This window comes from Oncorhynchus mykiss, chromosome 20, assembly GCF_057628025.1.
Source record: "Oncorhynchus mykiss isolate SJ-2025 chromosome 20, ASM5762802v1, whole genome shotgun sequence".
Taxonomy (NCBI): domain Eukaryota; kingdom Metazoa; phylum Chordata; class Actinopteri; order Salmoniformes; family Salmonidae; genus Oncorhynchus; species Oncorhynchus mykiss.
The window spans coordinates 6060063-6075005 of NC_143041.1; the positions used below are offsets into that span (position 1 = coordinate 6060063).

General features: G+C 41.3%; 13 non-coding genes across 13 annotated transcripts; all 13 read left to right on the plus strand.

Moving 5' to 3' along the window:
• Window positions 1-128: 128 nt before the first annotated feature.
• On the plus strand, window positions 129-202 carry trnai-aau (transfer RNA isoleucine (anticodon AAU)). Its single transcript has one exon. It is a non-coding gene; the product is annotated as a tRNA-Ile (tRNA).
• Window positions 203-284: 82 nt separating this feature from the next.
• On the plus strand, window positions 285-357 carry trnaf-gaa (transfer RNA phenylalanine (anticodon GAA)). Its single transcript has one exon. It is a non-coding gene; the product is annotated as a tRNA-Phe (tRNA).
• A 764-nt stretch (window positions 358-1121) lies between these two features.
• On the plus strand, window positions 1122-1195 carry trnat-agu (transfer RNA threonine (anticodon AGU)). Its single transcript has one exon. It is a non-coding gene; the product is annotated as a tRNA-Thr (tRNA).
• A 1014-nt stretch (window positions 1196-2209) lies between these two features.
• On the plus strand, window positions 2210-2283 carry trnai-aau (transfer RNA isoleucine (anticodon AAU)). The gene has a single exon. It is a non-coding gene; the product is annotated as a tRNA-Ile (tRNA).
• An 82-nt stretch (window positions 2284-2365) lies between these two features.
• On the plus strand, window positions 2366-2438 carry trnaf-gaa (transfer RNA phenylalanine (anticodon GAA)). Its single transcript has one exon. It is a non-coding gene; the product is annotated as a tRNA-Phe (tRNA).
• An 880-nt stretch (window positions 2439-3318) lies between these two features.
• On the plus strand, window positions 3319-3392 carry trnai-aau (transfer RNA isoleucine (anticodon AAU)). The gene has a single exon. It is a non-coding gene; the product is annotated as a tRNA-Ile (tRNA).
• A 2124-nt stretch (window positions 3393-5516) lies between these two features.
• trnai-aau (transfer RNA isoleucine (anticodon AAU)) lies at window positions 5517-5590 on the plus strand. The gene has a single exon. It is a non-coding gene; the product is annotated as a tRNA-Ile (tRNA).
• Window positions 5591-6604: 1014 nt separating this feature from the next.
• Window positions 6605-6678, plus strand: trnai-aau (transfer RNA isoleucine (anticodon AAU)). Its single transcript has one exon. It is a non-coding gene; the product is annotated as a tRNA-Ile (tRNA).
• A 1023-nt stretch (window positions 6679-7701) lies between these two features.
• Window positions 7702-7775, plus strand: trnai-aau (transfer RNA isoleucine (anticodon AAU)). The gene has a single exon. It is a non-coding gene; the product is annotated as a tRNA-Ile (tRNA).
• An 82-nt stretch (window positions 7776-7857) lies between these two features.
• On the plus strand, window positions 7858-7930 carry trnaf-gaa (transfer RNA phenylalanine (anticodon GAA)). The gene has a single exon. It is a non-coding gene; the product is annotated as a tRNA-Phe (tRNA).
• Window positions 7931-8376: 446 nt separating this feature from the next.
• On the plus strand, window positions 8377-8450 carry trnai-aau (transfer RNA isoleucine (anticodon AAU)). Its single transcript has one exon. It is a non-coding gene; the product is annotated as a tRNA-Ile (tRNA).
• Window positions 8451-9472: 1022 nt separating this feature from the next.
• trnai-aau (transfer RNA isoleucine (anticodon AAU)) lies at window positions 9473-9546 on the plus strand. Its single transcript has one exon. It is a non-coding gene; the product is annotated as a tRNA-Ile (tRNA).
• An 82-nt stretch (window positions 9547-9628) lies between these two features.
• On the plus strand, window positions 9629-9701 carry trnaf-gaa (transfer RNA phenylalanine (anticodon GAA)). Its single transcript has one exon. It is a non-coding gene; the product is annotated as a tRNA-Phe (tRNA).
• The last annotated feature ends 5242 nt before the right edge of the window (window positions 9702-14943 follow it).

Consider the following 14943-nt stretch of genomic DNA (forward strand, 5'->3'; position numbering starts at 1 on the left):
GGAATTTCCGCAAGAAGCAACCTAGAGGGTCCAGTCTTGTCAGGCTATGCTGTTGGTGGACTTGTTTGTTTATGTGCCAGCACTTGCAGAGGCTCGGTGCATTTCAACAATTGAGCAAAATAGCAAATGGCCGGTTAGCTCAGTTGGTTAGAGTGTGGTGCTAATAACGCCAAGGTCATGGGTTCGATCCCCGTACTGGCTATGATGTACATTTTGAGTGTCAAAATTGTGAGTCACATGCATGTGAATTGTCAAGGGTGCCACAGAATTAAAATTAGTGAAATGCCGAAATAGCTCAGTTGGGAGAGCGTTAGACTGAAGATCTAAAGGTCCCTGGTTCGATCCCTGGTTTCGGCATTTGTATTTGCTCTATCTTCATGCTCTGGCTTCAAGGAAACTATCCACAGCTTTGTTTGTGGGCCTCAATGGTGTGTGCTACGCTGCTCCTCTGAAAGTAAGTGATTTCTTGCTTTTTCATCTGACATTTTGACATCAGTGTTACAGGAAAGTTGCTTGTCATTGTTACATGACAGTAGGTTGTCGTAAGACAAGGCTGCATGAAGTGTGAACTGGAGCTTTCTTGGATCCACAACAAAAATTGTTTTTGGGGATTGCGGGAATCGATCCCACTAACTATAGCATGCTAAGCAAACACAATACCAATTGATCAAATTCCCCAGCTGTTTGGAATTGCCACAAGGAGCAACCAAGAGTGTCCAGTCTTGTCAGGCTATGCTGTTGGTGGACTTGTAGTTTGTGCTCCAGCACTTGCAGAGGCTCGGTGCATCTCAACAATTGTGCTCTGTAGCCAGCGGCCGGTTAGCTCAGTTGGTCAGAGTGTGTGATACGCTGCTCCTCTGAAAGTAAGTAATGTCTTTCTTTTTCATCTGACATTGTGACATCAGTGTTACATGAGAGTTTCTTGTCATTGTTACATGACAGTTTCTTGTCATTGTTTACATGACAGTAGGTTGTCATAAGACAAGGCTGCATGAAGTGTGAACTGGAGTTTTCTTGGATCCATGAAAGAATTTGCTTTTGGAGAATGCAGGCATCGATCCCACTACCTCACGCATGCAAAGCATTTGAGCTAATTCCCCAGCCGTTTGAAATTAGCAAATGGCTGGTTAGCTCAGTTGGTTAGAGTGTGGTGCTAGTAACGCCAAGGTCATGGGTTCGATCCCCGTACTGGCTATGATGTACATTTTGAGTGTCAAAATTGTGAGTCACATGCATGTGAATTGTCAAGGGTGCCACAGAATTAAAATTAGTGAATTGCCGAAATAGCTCAGTTGGGAGAGCGTTAGACTGAAGATCTAAAGGTCCCTGTTTCGGCATTTGTATTTGTTCTTTCTTCATGCTCTGGCCTCAAGGAAACTATCCACAGCTTTTTTTGTGGGCCTCAATGGTGTGTGCTACGCTGCTCCTCTGAAAGTAAGTAATTTCTTGCTTTTTCATCTGACATTTTGACATCAGTGTTACAGGAAAGTTGCTTGTCATTGTTACATGACAGTAGGTTGTCGTAAGACAAGGCTGCATGAAGTGTGAAGTGGGGCTTTCTTGGATCCACAAAAAAAAATGTTTTTGGGGATTGCGGGAATCGATCCCACGCATGCTAAGCAAACACAATACCAATTGATCAAATTCCCCAGCTGTTTGGAATTGCCACAAGGAGCAACCAAGAGTGTCCAGTCTTGTCAGGCTATGCTGTTGGTGGACTTGTTAGTTTGTGCTCCAGCACTTGCAGAGGCTCGGTGCATCTCAACAATTGTGCTCTGTAGCCAGCGGCCGGTTAGCTCAGTTGGTTAGAGTGTGTGATACGCTGCTCCTCTGAAAGTAAGTAATGTCTTTCTTTTTCATCTGACATTGTGACATCAGTGTTACATGAGAGTTTCTTGTCATTGTTACATGACAGTTTCTTGTCATTGTTTACATGACAGTAGGTTGTCATAAGACAAGGCTGCATGAAGTGTGAACTGGAGTTTTCTTGAATCCATGAAAGAATTTGCTTTTGGAGAATGCAGGCATCGATCCCACTACCTCATGCATGCAAAGCATTTGAGCTAATTCCCCAGCCGTTTGGAATTTCCGCAAGAAGCAACCTAGAGGGTCCAGTCTTGTCAGGCTATGCTGTTGGTGGACTTGTTTGTTTATGTGCCAGCACTTGCAGAGGCTCGGTGCATTTCAACAATTGAGCAAAATAGCAAATGGCCGGTTAGCTCAGTTGGTTAGAGTGTGGTGCTAATAACGCCAAGGTCATGGGTTCGATCCCCGTACTGGCTATGATGTACATTTTGAGTGTCAAAATTGTGAGTCACATGCATGTGAATTGTCAAGGGTGCCACAGAATTAAAATTAGTGAAATGCCGAAATAGCTCAGTTGGGAGAGCGTTAGACTGAAGATCTAAAGGTCCCTGGTTCGATCCCTGGTTTCGGCATTTGTATTTGCTCTATCTTCATGCTCTGGCTTCAAGGAAACTATCCACAGCTTTGTTTGTGGGCCTCAATGGTGTGTGCTACGCTGCTCCTCTGAAAGTAAGTGATTTCTTGCTTTTTCATCTGACATTTTGACATCAGTGTTACAGGAAAGTTGCTTGTCATTGTTACATGACAGTAGGTTGTCGTAAGACAAGGCTGCATGAAGTGTGAACTGGAGCTTTCTTGGATCCACAACAAAAATTGTTTTTGGGGATTGCGGGAATCAATCCCACTAACTATAGCATGCTAAGCAAACACAATACCAATTGATCAAATTCCCCAGCTGTTTGGAATTGCCACAAGGAGCAACCAAGAGTGTCCAGTCTTGTCAGGCTATGCTGTTGGTGGACTTGTTAGTTTGTGCTCCAGCACTTACAGAGGCTCGGTGCATCTCAACAATTGTGCTCTGTAGCCAGCGGCCGGTTAGCTCAGTTGGTTAGAGTGTGTGATACGCTGCTCCTCTGAAAGTAAGTAATGTCTTTCTTTTTCATCTGACATTGTGACATCAGTGTTACATGAGAGTTTCTTGTCATTGTTACATGACAGTTTCTTGTCATTGTTTACATGACAGTAGGTTGTCGTAAGACAAGGCTGCATGAAGTGTGAACTGGAGTTTTCTTGGATCCATGAAAGAATTTGCTTTTGGAGAATGCAGGCATCGATCCCACTACCTCACGCATGCAAAGCATTTGAGCTAATTCCCCAGCCGTTTGGAATTTCCGCAAGAAGCAACCTAGGGGGTCCAGTCTCGTCAGGCTATGCTGTTGGTGGACTTGTTTGTTTACGTGCCAGCACTTGCAGAGGCTCGGTGCATTGCCAAAATTGAGCAAAATAGCAAATGGCTGGTTAGCTCAGTTGGTTAGAGTGTGGTGCTAATAACGCCAAGGTCATGGGTTCGATCCCCGTACTGGCTATGATGTACATTTTGAGTGTCAAAATTGTGAGTCACATGCATGTGAATTGTCAAGGGTGCCACAGAATTAAAATTAGTGAATTGCCGAAATAGCTCAGTTGGGAGAGCGTTAGACTGAAGATCTAAAGGTCCCTGTTTCGGCATTTGTATTTGTTCTTTCTTCATGCTCTGGCTTCAAGGAAACTATCCACAGCTTTTTTTGTGGGCCTCAATGGTGTGTGCTACGCTGCTCCTCTGAAAGTAAGTAATTTCTTGCTTTTTCATCTGACATTTTGACATCAGTGTTACAGGAAAGTTGCTTGTCATTGTTACATGACAGTAGGTTGTCGTAAGACAAGGCTGCATGAAGTGTGAAGTGGGGCTTTCTTGGATCAACAAAAAAAAATGTTTTTGGGGATTGCGGGAATCGATCCCACGCATGCTAAGCAAACACAATACCAATTGATCAAATTCCCCAGCTGTTTGGAATTGCCACAAGGAGCAACCAAGAGTGTCCAGTCTTGTCAGGCTATGCTGTTGGTGGACTTGTTAGTTTGTGCTCCAGCACTTGCAGAGGCTCGGTGCATCTCAACAATTGTGCTCTGTAGCCAGCGGCCGGTTAGCTCAGTTGGTTAGAGTGTGTGATACGCTGCTCCTCTGAAAGTAAGTAATGTCTTTCTTTTTCATCTGACATTGTGACATCAGTGTTACATGAGAGTTTCTTGTCATTGTTACATGACAGTTTCTTGTCATTGTTTACATGACAGTAGGTTGTCATAAGACAAGGCTGCATGAAGTGTGAACTGGAGTTTTCTTGAATCCATGAAAGAATTTGCTTTTGGAGAATGCAGGAATCGATCCCACTACCTCATGCATGCAAAGCATTTGAGCTAATTCCCCAGCCGTTTGGAATTTCCGCAAGAAGCAACCTAGAGGGTCCAGTCTTGTCAGGCTATGCTGTTGGTGGACTTGTTTGTTTATGTGCCAGCACTTGCAGAGGCTCGGTGCATTTCAACAATTGAGCAAAATAGCAAATGGCAGGTTAGCTCAGTTGGTTAGAGTGTGGTGCTAATAATGCCAAGGTCATGGGTTAAATCCCCGTACTGGCTATGATGTACATTTTGAGTGTCAAAATTGTGAGTCACATGCATGTGAATTGTCAAGGGTGCCACAGAATTAAAATTAGTGAAATGCCGAAATAGGGAGAGTTGGGAGAGCGTTAGACTGAAGATCTAAAGGTCCCTGATTCGATCCCTGGTTTCGGCATTTGTATTTGCTCTATCTTCATGCTCTGGCTTCAAGGAAACTATCCACAGCTTTGTTTGTGGGCCTCAATGGTGTGTGCTACGCTGCTCCTCTGAAAGTAAGTGATTTCTTGCTTTTTCATCTGACATTTTGACATCAGTGTTACAGGAAAGTTGCTTGTCATTGTTACATGACAGTAGGTTGTCGTAAGACAAGGCTGCATGAAGTGTGAACTGGAGCTTTCTTGGATCCACAACAAAAATTGCTTTTGGGGATTGCGGGAATCGATCCCACTAACTATAGCATGCTAAGCAAACACAATACCAATTGATCAAATTCCCCAGCTGTTTGGAATTGCCACAAGGAGCAACCAAGAGTGTCCAGTCTTGTCAGGCTATGCTGTTGGTGGACTTGTTAGTTTGTGCTCCAGCACTTACAGAGGCTCGGTGCATCTCAACAATTGTGCTCTGTAGCCAGCGGCCGGTTAGCTCAGTTGGTTAGAGTGTGTGATACGCTGCTCCTCTGAAAGTAAGTAATGTCTTTCTTTTTCATCTGACATTGTGACATCAGTGTTACATGAGAGTTTCTTGTCATTGTTACATGACAGTTTCTTGTCATTGTTTACATGACAGTAGGTTGTCGTAAGACAAGGCTGCATGAAGTGTGAACTGGAGTTTTCTTGGATCCATGAAAGAATTTGCTTTTGGAGAATGCAGGCATCGATCCCACTACCTCACGCATGCAAAGCATTTGAGCTAATTCCCCAGCCGTTTGGAATTTCCGCAAGAAGCAACCTAGGGGGTCCAGTCTCGTCAGGCTATGCTGTTGGTGGACTTGTTTGTTTACGTGCCAGCACTTGCAGAGGCTCGGTGCATTGCCACAATTGAGCAAAATAGCAAATGGCTGGTTAGCTCAGTTGGTTAGAGTGTGGTGCTAATAACGCCAAGGTCATGGGTTCGATCCCCGTACTGGCTATGATGTACATTTTGAGTGTCAAAATTGTGAGTCACATGCATGTGAATTGTCAAGGGTGCCACAGAATTAAAATTAGTGAATTGCCGAAATAGCTCAGTTGGGAGAGCGTTAGACTGAAGATCTAAAGGTCCCTGTTTCGGCATTTGTATTTGTTCTTTCTTCATGCTCTGGCTTCAAGGAAACTATCCACAGCTTTTTTTGTGGGCCTCAATGGTGTGTGCTACGCTGCTCCTCTGAAAGTAAGTAATTTCTTGCTTTTTCATCTGACATTTTGACATCAGTGTTACAGGAAAGTTGCTTGTCATTGTTACATGACAGTAGGTTGTCGTAAGACAAGGCTGCATGAAGTGTGAAGTGGGGCTTTCTTGGATCCACAAAAAAAAATGTTTTTGGGGATTGCGGGAATCGATCCCACGCATGCTAAGCAAACACAATACCAATTGATCAAATTCCCCAGCTGTTTGGAATTGCCACAAGGAGCAACCAAGAGTGTCCAGTCTTGTCAGGCTATGCTGTTGGTGGACTTGTTAGTTTGTGCTCCAGCACTTGCAGAGGCTCGGTGCATCTCAACAATTGTGCTCTGTAGCCAGCGGCCGGTTAGCTCAGTTGGTTAGAGTGTTTGATACGCTGCTCCTCTGAAAGTAAGTAATGTCTTTCTTTTTCATCTGACATTGTGACATCAGTGTTACATGAGAGTTTCTTGTCATTGTTACATGACAGTTTCTTGTCATTGTTTACATGACAGTAGGTTGTCGTAAGACAAGGCTGCATGAAGTGTGAACTGGAGTTTTCTTGGATCCATGAAAGAATTTGCTTTTGGAGAATGCAGGCATCGATCCCACTACCTCACGCATGCAAAGCATTTGAGCTAATTCCCCAGCCGTTTGGAATTTCCGCAAGAAGCAACCTAGAGGGTCCAGTCTCGTCAGGCTATGCTGTTGGTGGACTTGTTTGTTTACGTGCCAGCACTTGCAGAGGCTCGGTGCATTGCCACAATTGAGCAAAATAGCAAATGGCTGGTTAGCTCAGCTGGTTAGAGTGTGGTGCTAATAATGCCAAGGTCATGGGTTCGATCCCCGTACTGGCTATGATGTACATTTTGAGTGTCAAAATTGTGAGTCACATGCATGTGAATTGTCAAGGGTGCCACAGAATTAAAATTAGTGAATTTCCGAAATAGCTCAGTTGGGAGAGCGTTAGACTGAAGATTATAAGATCCCGGGTTTCGGCATTTGCATTTGTTCTTTCTTCATGCTCTGGCTTCAAGGAAACTATCCACAGCTTTGTTTGTGGGCCTCAATGGTGTGTGCTACGCTGCTCCTCTGAAAGTAAGTAATTTCTTGCTTTTTCATCTGACATTTTGACATCAGTGTTACAGGAAAGTTGCTTGTCATTGTTACATAACAGTAGGTTGTCGTAAGACAAGGCTGCATGAAGTGTGAAGTGGGGCTTTCTTGTATCCACAAAAAAAAATGTTTTTGGGGATTGCGGGAATCGATCCCACTACCTATAGCATGCTAAGCAAACACAATACCAATCGATCAAATTCCCCAGCTGTTTGTAATTGCCACAAGGAGCAACAAAGAGTGTCCAGTCTTGTCAGGCTATGCTGTTGGTGGACTTGTTAGTTTGTTCTCCAGCACTTGCAGAGGCTCGGTGCATCTCAACAATTGTGCTCTGTAGCCAGCGGCCGGTTAGCTCAGTTGGTTAGAGTGTGTGATACGCTGCTCCTCTGAAAGTAAGTAATGTCTTTCTTTTTCATCTGACATTGTGACATCAGTGTTACATGAGAGTTTCTTGTCATTGTTACATGACAGTTTCTTGTCATTGTTTACATGACAGTAGGTTGTCGTAAGACAAGGCTGCATGAAGTGTGAACTGGAGTTTTCTTGGATCCATGAAAGAATTTGCTTTTGGAGAATGCAGGCATCGATCCCACTACCTCACGCATGCAAAGCATTTGAGCTAATTCCCCAGCCGTTTGGAATTTCCGCAAGAAGCAACCTAGAGGGTCCAGTCTCGTCAGGCTATGCTGTTGGTGGACTTGTTTGTTTACGTGCCAGCACTTGCAGAGGCTCGGTGCATTGCCACAATTGAGCAAAATAGCAAATGGCTGGTTAGCTCAGTTGGTTAGAGTGTGGTACTAATAACGCCAAGGTCATGGGTTTGATCCCCGTACTGGCTATGATGTACATTTTGAGTGTCAAAATTGTGAGTCACATGCATGTGAATTGTCAAGGGTGCCACAGAATTAAAATTAGTGAATTGCCGAAATAGCTCAGTTGGGAGAGCGTTAGACTGAAGATCTAAAGGTCCCTGGTTCGATCCCGGGTTTCGGCATTTGTATTTGTTCTTACTTCATGCTCTGGCTTCAAGGAAACTATCCACAGCTTTGTTTGTGGGCCTCAATGGTGTGTGCTACGCTGCTCCTCTGAAAGTAAGTAATTTCTTGCTTTTTCATCTGACATTTTGACATCAGTGTTACAGGAAAGTTTCTTGTCATTGTTTACATGACAGTAGGTTGTCGTAAGACAAGGCTGCATGAAGTGTGAACTGGAGTTTTCTTGGATCCATGAAAGAATTTGCTTTTGGAGAATGCAGGCATCGATCCCACTACCTCACGCATGCAAAGCATTTGAGCTAATTCCCCAGCCGTTTGGAATTTCCGCAAGAAGCAACCTAGAGGGTCCAGTCTTGTCAGGCTATGCTGTTGGTGGACTTGTTTGTTTACGTGCCAGCACTTGCAGAGGCTCGGTGCATTTCAACAATTGAGCAAAATAGCAAATGGCCGGTTAGCTGAGTTGGTTAGAGTGTGGTGCTAATAACGCCAAGGTCATGGGTTCGATCCCCATATTGGCTATGATGTACATTTTGAGTGTCAAAATTGTGAGTCACATGCATGTGAATTGTCAAGGGTGCCACAGAATTAAAATTAGTGAATTGCCGAAATAGCTCAGTTGGGAGAGCGTTAGACTGAAGATCTAAAGGTCCCTGTTTCGGCATTTGTATTTGTTCTTTCTTCATGCTCTGGCTTCAAGGAAACTATCCACAGCTTTGTTTGTGGGCCTCAATGGTGTGTGCTACGCTGCTCCTCTGAAAGTAAGTAATTTCTGGCTTTTTCATCTGACATTTTGACATCAGTGTTACAGGAAAGTTGCTTGTCATTGTTACATGACAGTAGGTTGTCGTAAGACAAGGCTGCATGAAGTGTGAAGTGGGGCTTTCTTGGATGCACAAAAAAAAATGTTTTTGGGGATTGCAGGAATCGATCCCACTACCTATAGCATGCTAAGCAAACACAATACCAATTTATCAAATTCCCCAGCTGTTTGGAATTGCCACAAGGAGCAACCAAGAGTGTCCAGTCTTGTCAGGCTATGCTGTTGGTGGACTTGTTAGTTTGTGCTCCTGCACTTGCAGAGGCTCGGTGCATCTCAACAATTGTGCTCTGTAGCCAGCGGCCGGTTAGCTCAGTTGGTTAGAGTGTGTGATACGCTGCTCCTCTGAAAGTAAGTAATGTCTTTCTTTTTCATCTGACATTGTGACATCAGTGTTACATGAGAGTTTCTTGTCATTGTTACATGACAGTTTCTTGTCATTGTTTACATGACAGTAGGTTGTCGTAAGACAAGGCTGCATGAAGTGTGAACTGGAGTTTTCTTGGATCCATGAAAGAATTTGCTTTTGGAGAATGCAGGCATCGATCCCACTACCTCACGCATGCAAAGCATTTGAGCTAATTCCCCAGCCGTTTGGAATTTCCGCAAGAAGCAACCTAGAGGGTCCAGTCTCGTCAGGCTATGCTGTTGGTGGACTTGTTTGTTTACGTGCCAGCACTTGCAGAGGCTCGGTGCATGGCCACAATTGAGCAAAATAGCAAATGGCTGGTTAGCTCAGTTGGTTAGAGTGTGGTGCTAATAACGCCAAGGTCATGGGTTCGATCCCCGTACTGGCTATGATGTACATTTTGAGTGTCAAAATTGTGAGTCACATGCATGTGAATTGTCAAGGGTGCCACAGAATTAAAATTAGTGAATTGCTGAAATAGCTCAGTTGGGAGAGCGTTAGACTGAAGATCTAAAGGTCCCTGGTTCGATCCCGGGTTTCAGCATTTGTATTTGTTCTTTCTTCATGCTCTGGCTTCAAGGAAACTATCCACAGCTTTGTTTGTGGGCCTCAATGGTGTGTGCTACGCTGCTCCTCTGAAAGTAAGTAATTTCTTGCTTTTTCATCTGACATTTTGACATCAGTTTTACAGGAAAGTTGCTTGTCATTGTTACATGACAGTTTCTTGTCATTGTTTAAAAATAACGAGCTGTCAAGTCATGGCGAAAGAACTGGGGAACGATGAACCTGTGGTGTCCTTTTTGAACTTGCCGGCATATATTACGGATGATGAAATATATGAGAAATTACAAGGATGGAAAGTGAACGCGACAACACCAATCAAGAGGAGGATGTGGCCAGTAACGGACATTGTGGACGGGACGAGATTTTGTAAGGTGAAGTTTACGGACAGCGTGCAATCATTGCCTTACTCAACAAAGTTCAATACTGTCGAAGGATTTGAATATTTCCGAGTGATCCACGATAACCAAGTTAAGGTATGTAGACTATGTATTCAACCGGGACACATACTTAAAGAATGTCCAGAATTTATATGTCATAAATGTGGTGAACAAGGGCATTATGCCAGGGAATGTTCGAACATCGGTGATATATGTAGAAGGTGTGACAGACCTAAGGACAGATATAAATGTAAGAAGGGGAGTGATGTCTTATTTCTTATTTCATTACTGAAGAAGATGAGGGGAGTGTGGCTATGGAGAGAGAATTAGAGAGTGATATGGAAAGTGTGTCGCAGGTGATTCCAGAGACAGCTATAGATGTGCTTGGAGAGTATGCAATTCCTTCTGGCAGTACTCGAGACGCAGTCTTGGTCTCTGCTGCTGACAAGGTGGAGCAGCAGCACAGGATTGGTGAATTAGACACACAGGTAGAGATGGTGCAAGGTACTTCTCAGGTGCCTGAACCAGCTTTAAGCCTGTGTGAAAATGACACCAAGGAGAGGGCTGGGTCCACTGGAGTTGACGGCACGGTTAAAGCGCATTTTACAAAAGGCTTGAATGTTGCTCCCCTCATAAGTCCAAGTCATGAGTCGGACGAAGAAATAGAGAGTGAGGATTTTCAGCTGTTTGCTAGAAATAAGAGATCATTGACGAAAGCTTGGGAGGTGATGGGATCTGGTAAAAAGAAAAAGTCTATTTTGAAATGACATGTTTGTCTTTGACTATATTTCTGCATACATTAACAATGATTAAAGTTGCATCACTAAATGGGAACAGTCTGAGAAATATGAACAAATTGGAGCAGGTTTTGGTGTCTGTGAAAGCTGACGTGGTGTTTTCAAGAGACTAATTGGACAGACTCCAAAATGTTGGAGATTAAGAGCAAATGGTCTGAGCTAATGTTTTGTAGTCACGGAAGTGAAAAAACATGTGGAGTAGCTATTTTGGTAAAAAATGATGTGGTTCAAAATGTCAAGCAGGTATATACAGATAATCAGGGCAGACTTATTGTTATTGAGTTTGAAGTGCAAAATGTCATTTTTCGTCTAATTAATGTTTATGCTTCGAATATTGAATCGGAAAGGAGAGATATGTTTAATAACCTAAGATCACTGTGTTCAGAAAATTGTATACTGGTAGGAGATTTTAACGTGAAGTGTATTAGAATGGATGTCTCGAGATGTGATAGTTTAAAACATGATTCGTCTAGAAATGCTTTATGGGAATTAATGAAAAATGAGAATCTTGTAGATATATGGAGGGCTGAACATTTAAATAGAAGAGTGTTTTCGAGAAGGCAGGTGGTGTTAAATGAACTAAAACAATGCAGAATTGATTTATGTTTAGTAAAAGAAGATGTGATACAGCAGGTTCAGAAGATGTCATATAACTTTACAGCATACAGTGATCATGCAGTAATGTCATTTCAGATAGGAGAATGTGTGTTTATGGTGGGAGGAAGTGAAAGTTAAAGCAAAAAACAGGAGTATTAGGTACTTTAAAAATCGTAACCGTGTAGATAAGGTGAAAGAAAAAATGCTTAGAAATAGGATGTTACGTGAACTTGAAAAGGCCGATGCTGATCCAGACTATGATGTTGAGAACTATTTGAAAATCCATGCAGAGCTAGGGTTTTATGAAAAAAAGAAATGTTTAGGTGCTATTGTTAGGAGTAAGGCACAGTATGCCTTGGAGGGAGAGAAATGTACTTCCTTTTTTCTGAGTCTTGAAAAACGAAAGCAATTTAAGAGTTATATTTTAGAATTGGAAAATGAAAAAGGTGTAAAGGTAAATGATTTTGTTGATATCGTAGATTCAGTTGAATCCTTTTACAGAAATCTTTATAAAAAGAATGATGTGGACAAAGTGTGTGTTGCAAAAGTGTTGGAGAAAATCAGTGCCAAAGTATCTCAGGCAGATAGAAGGATGTGTGATGAAGAGATTTCAATTATAGAAATCAAGGAAGCAATTGAGAACACTCAAGGAAATAAAAGTCCAGGTTTGGATGGTTTAACAAATGAATTCTATAAAGATTTTGTGGATACTTTGGCACCCATTTTATTGAAGGTTTTTCAGTATATGGAAGAGAATAAGGAAATCCCTGAGTCTATGTCAATTGGTATGTTAACCATCTTATTTAAAAATAGAGGCAGTAGGTTAAAGTTAGAAAATTATAGGCCTATTAGTCTTCTAAATTCAGATTATAAAATACTGACTCAAGTTTTAGCTAATAGGATGGAAAAGGTGATTGGACGTATTATTACATCAACACAAGCCTACTGAATACCTGGAAGAGATGTTGCAGATGTAATTTGTACAATTAGAGATGTTGTTAAGCAAATGAAAAATGAAGGTGGTATAGTTTTAAGTTTAGATTTTAAGAAAGCTTTTGATAAAGTGGAACATAGTTTTCTGCTACAGACTTTGGAGAGGTTTGGTTTTGGGCCAAAATTTGTATCTTGGATTAACTTGTTGTATAGTGGAGCAAAAAGTTGTGTTAAATGTAACGGAGTGTTAACAGATACTTTCCCTATAGAGAGGTAAGTAAGGCAGGGTTGTCCTTTGTCAGCTCTATTGTACAGTGTTTCTACGGAACCTTTAGCTGTTTTAATACTTGGAGACAAAGAGGTGAGGGGTGTTGGAATCCCAGGTGGTGGTGTCAGTGTTATACATCAGTACACTGATGACACTACTTTTACTGTGAAGGATGTAGGTAGCATTGAAAGCATTATGAAAATCATAGATATCTACTGTAAGGCATCGGGGGCTGAAGTTAATATAGAGAAGACGGAAATTATGTTTTTGGGGGATATCAATGCAAATAAGTGTGAGATTCCATTTAAGGTAGCTAAGGATTTTATGAAGGTGCTGGGAGTAAATATTGGTGTAAAGGAGAAAGAGGCAAGGGATATAACTTGGACGGGGATCCTCAATAAAATCAAGCTAACTTTGAATTTCTGGAAAAATAGAAAATTAAAGTTAAAAGGTAAAGTAATTGTAGTAAATGCTTTGGTATCATCTAAACGTGTGTATATTTTGGGAGTTCTAGACATGCCAGAGTGGGTTATAAATGAATTGAATAATGTGGTGTCTAATTTTATATGGGATGGTAAAGGTGTTAGAATTGCGCAGAAAACATTGATAGCGGACTATGATGATGGAGGTTTAAAACTTTTGACATTAAAAGAAAAGCTATTAGGATAAAAACAGTAAAGAAATATTTATATGACAGTTTAGATTATGGCTGGAAACATTTTTTCAAAGTCTATTTAGATGAGAGTGGTGGATGTGAAGATAATGGTTTGTTGATGGGTCTTAAAAGGAAAATGTGTGAAAAGGTACCAGATTTTTATAAAGAAGTGCTAAATGCATGGGCAGAGTTGTTGCCTAATGTGTATTATGAGTGTGGGCATATTGACCTAATTATGAATCATCCTGTTTTTCTAAATGAGAAAATTAAGTACGAAGAAAAGGTGTTATATAGTGAAGTATTCATGAGTGCAGGTCTTAGACAGATAAAAGATTACACATATGAGGTAATTCCAGGTTTTTTTCCTGAAGAAGCTATTTTTGACACCATCCATGAATGGGATGTAGAGGTGGGTAGGGGAACAGTGAAGAATATGTACGAGAAGATAAAAGAAAGTATACCAAACACATGGGTGGATTTAATAAATAGTGAAGTTGTTAGAGAAGATTTATTTGTCTTTCCTAATTTATTTATTGGTAACAGTAAGGAGAAGGCTCAGTTATCTAGTATCCCGGTGAAACAATTCTATAAAATAATGGTAGAGAAAAATGTGAAAAGGCCAGCTGCGGAGAAAGTTTGGAAAGGAATTTTTCCAACTTTGTACGTAAAAAAGACATGGAAAACTTTAAATGTAAAATATAATAGAATGGAATGTGAAAGTAACGATTTTAAAATAAGGCATAATCGTATATATACAAAGGTGGTGTTACATCAAATCAATAGGGAAATAAAAAGAGAATGTGATCTATGTGGTGAGTTACCGGAAAATGTAATACATTTGTTTGTGGAATGTTAAAAGTTAAAATATTTATTTTGTAAGGTAAAGGGAATGATACATAGAAACTGGAAGGGTGATATTTGTAAAAAATATGTGTGGAATGAATTGGTGTTATTTGGCGTGGCTGGTAAATGTGAGGGTGTTAATGTTGTTTTGTTGAATGTTGCTTTGAGTTTTGTGAGGTATGCTATTTTTTGTAGGAGGAATTGTGCTTTTTTTGAGGGGAAGAGGGTAAGGGTGTGGGATATTTTTGTAGTATTGTTTAAGAAGCATATAGATATGTTTCATTGTTATGGAAGGGAATGTTTTGATAAAGCTTTTGTGGAGGGGAGTGGGTTGATTTCAAGGCTGGATGGTGGAAGAATTACTTCCACCATCTTATAAATTGTGTACAGACTCCACAAGAAGGTTTTAGTTTGATTCATCAATACGCAGATGATACCACTATAACAGTTAGAGATGAGGGAAGTGTAAAAAGGGTGATGGAGTGTTTTAAAGTATATGGACAAGCATCAGGTGCAAAGGTTAACATGGAGAAGTCAGTTGTAATGTATATTGGGAAGATTAATGAGGGGAATTTTACTTTTAAGGTGGTAAAAGATTATTTTAAGGTGTTAGGAGTGTTTTTAGGGGTGAACGAAATAGAAGCTAGGGATTTGACATGGAGTGGTGTGATAAATAAAGTTAGGAAGGTAGTAAATATATGGAGGGGGAGGTCTTTGAAGTTAAAAGGGAAAGTCATTGTGATAAATTCCTT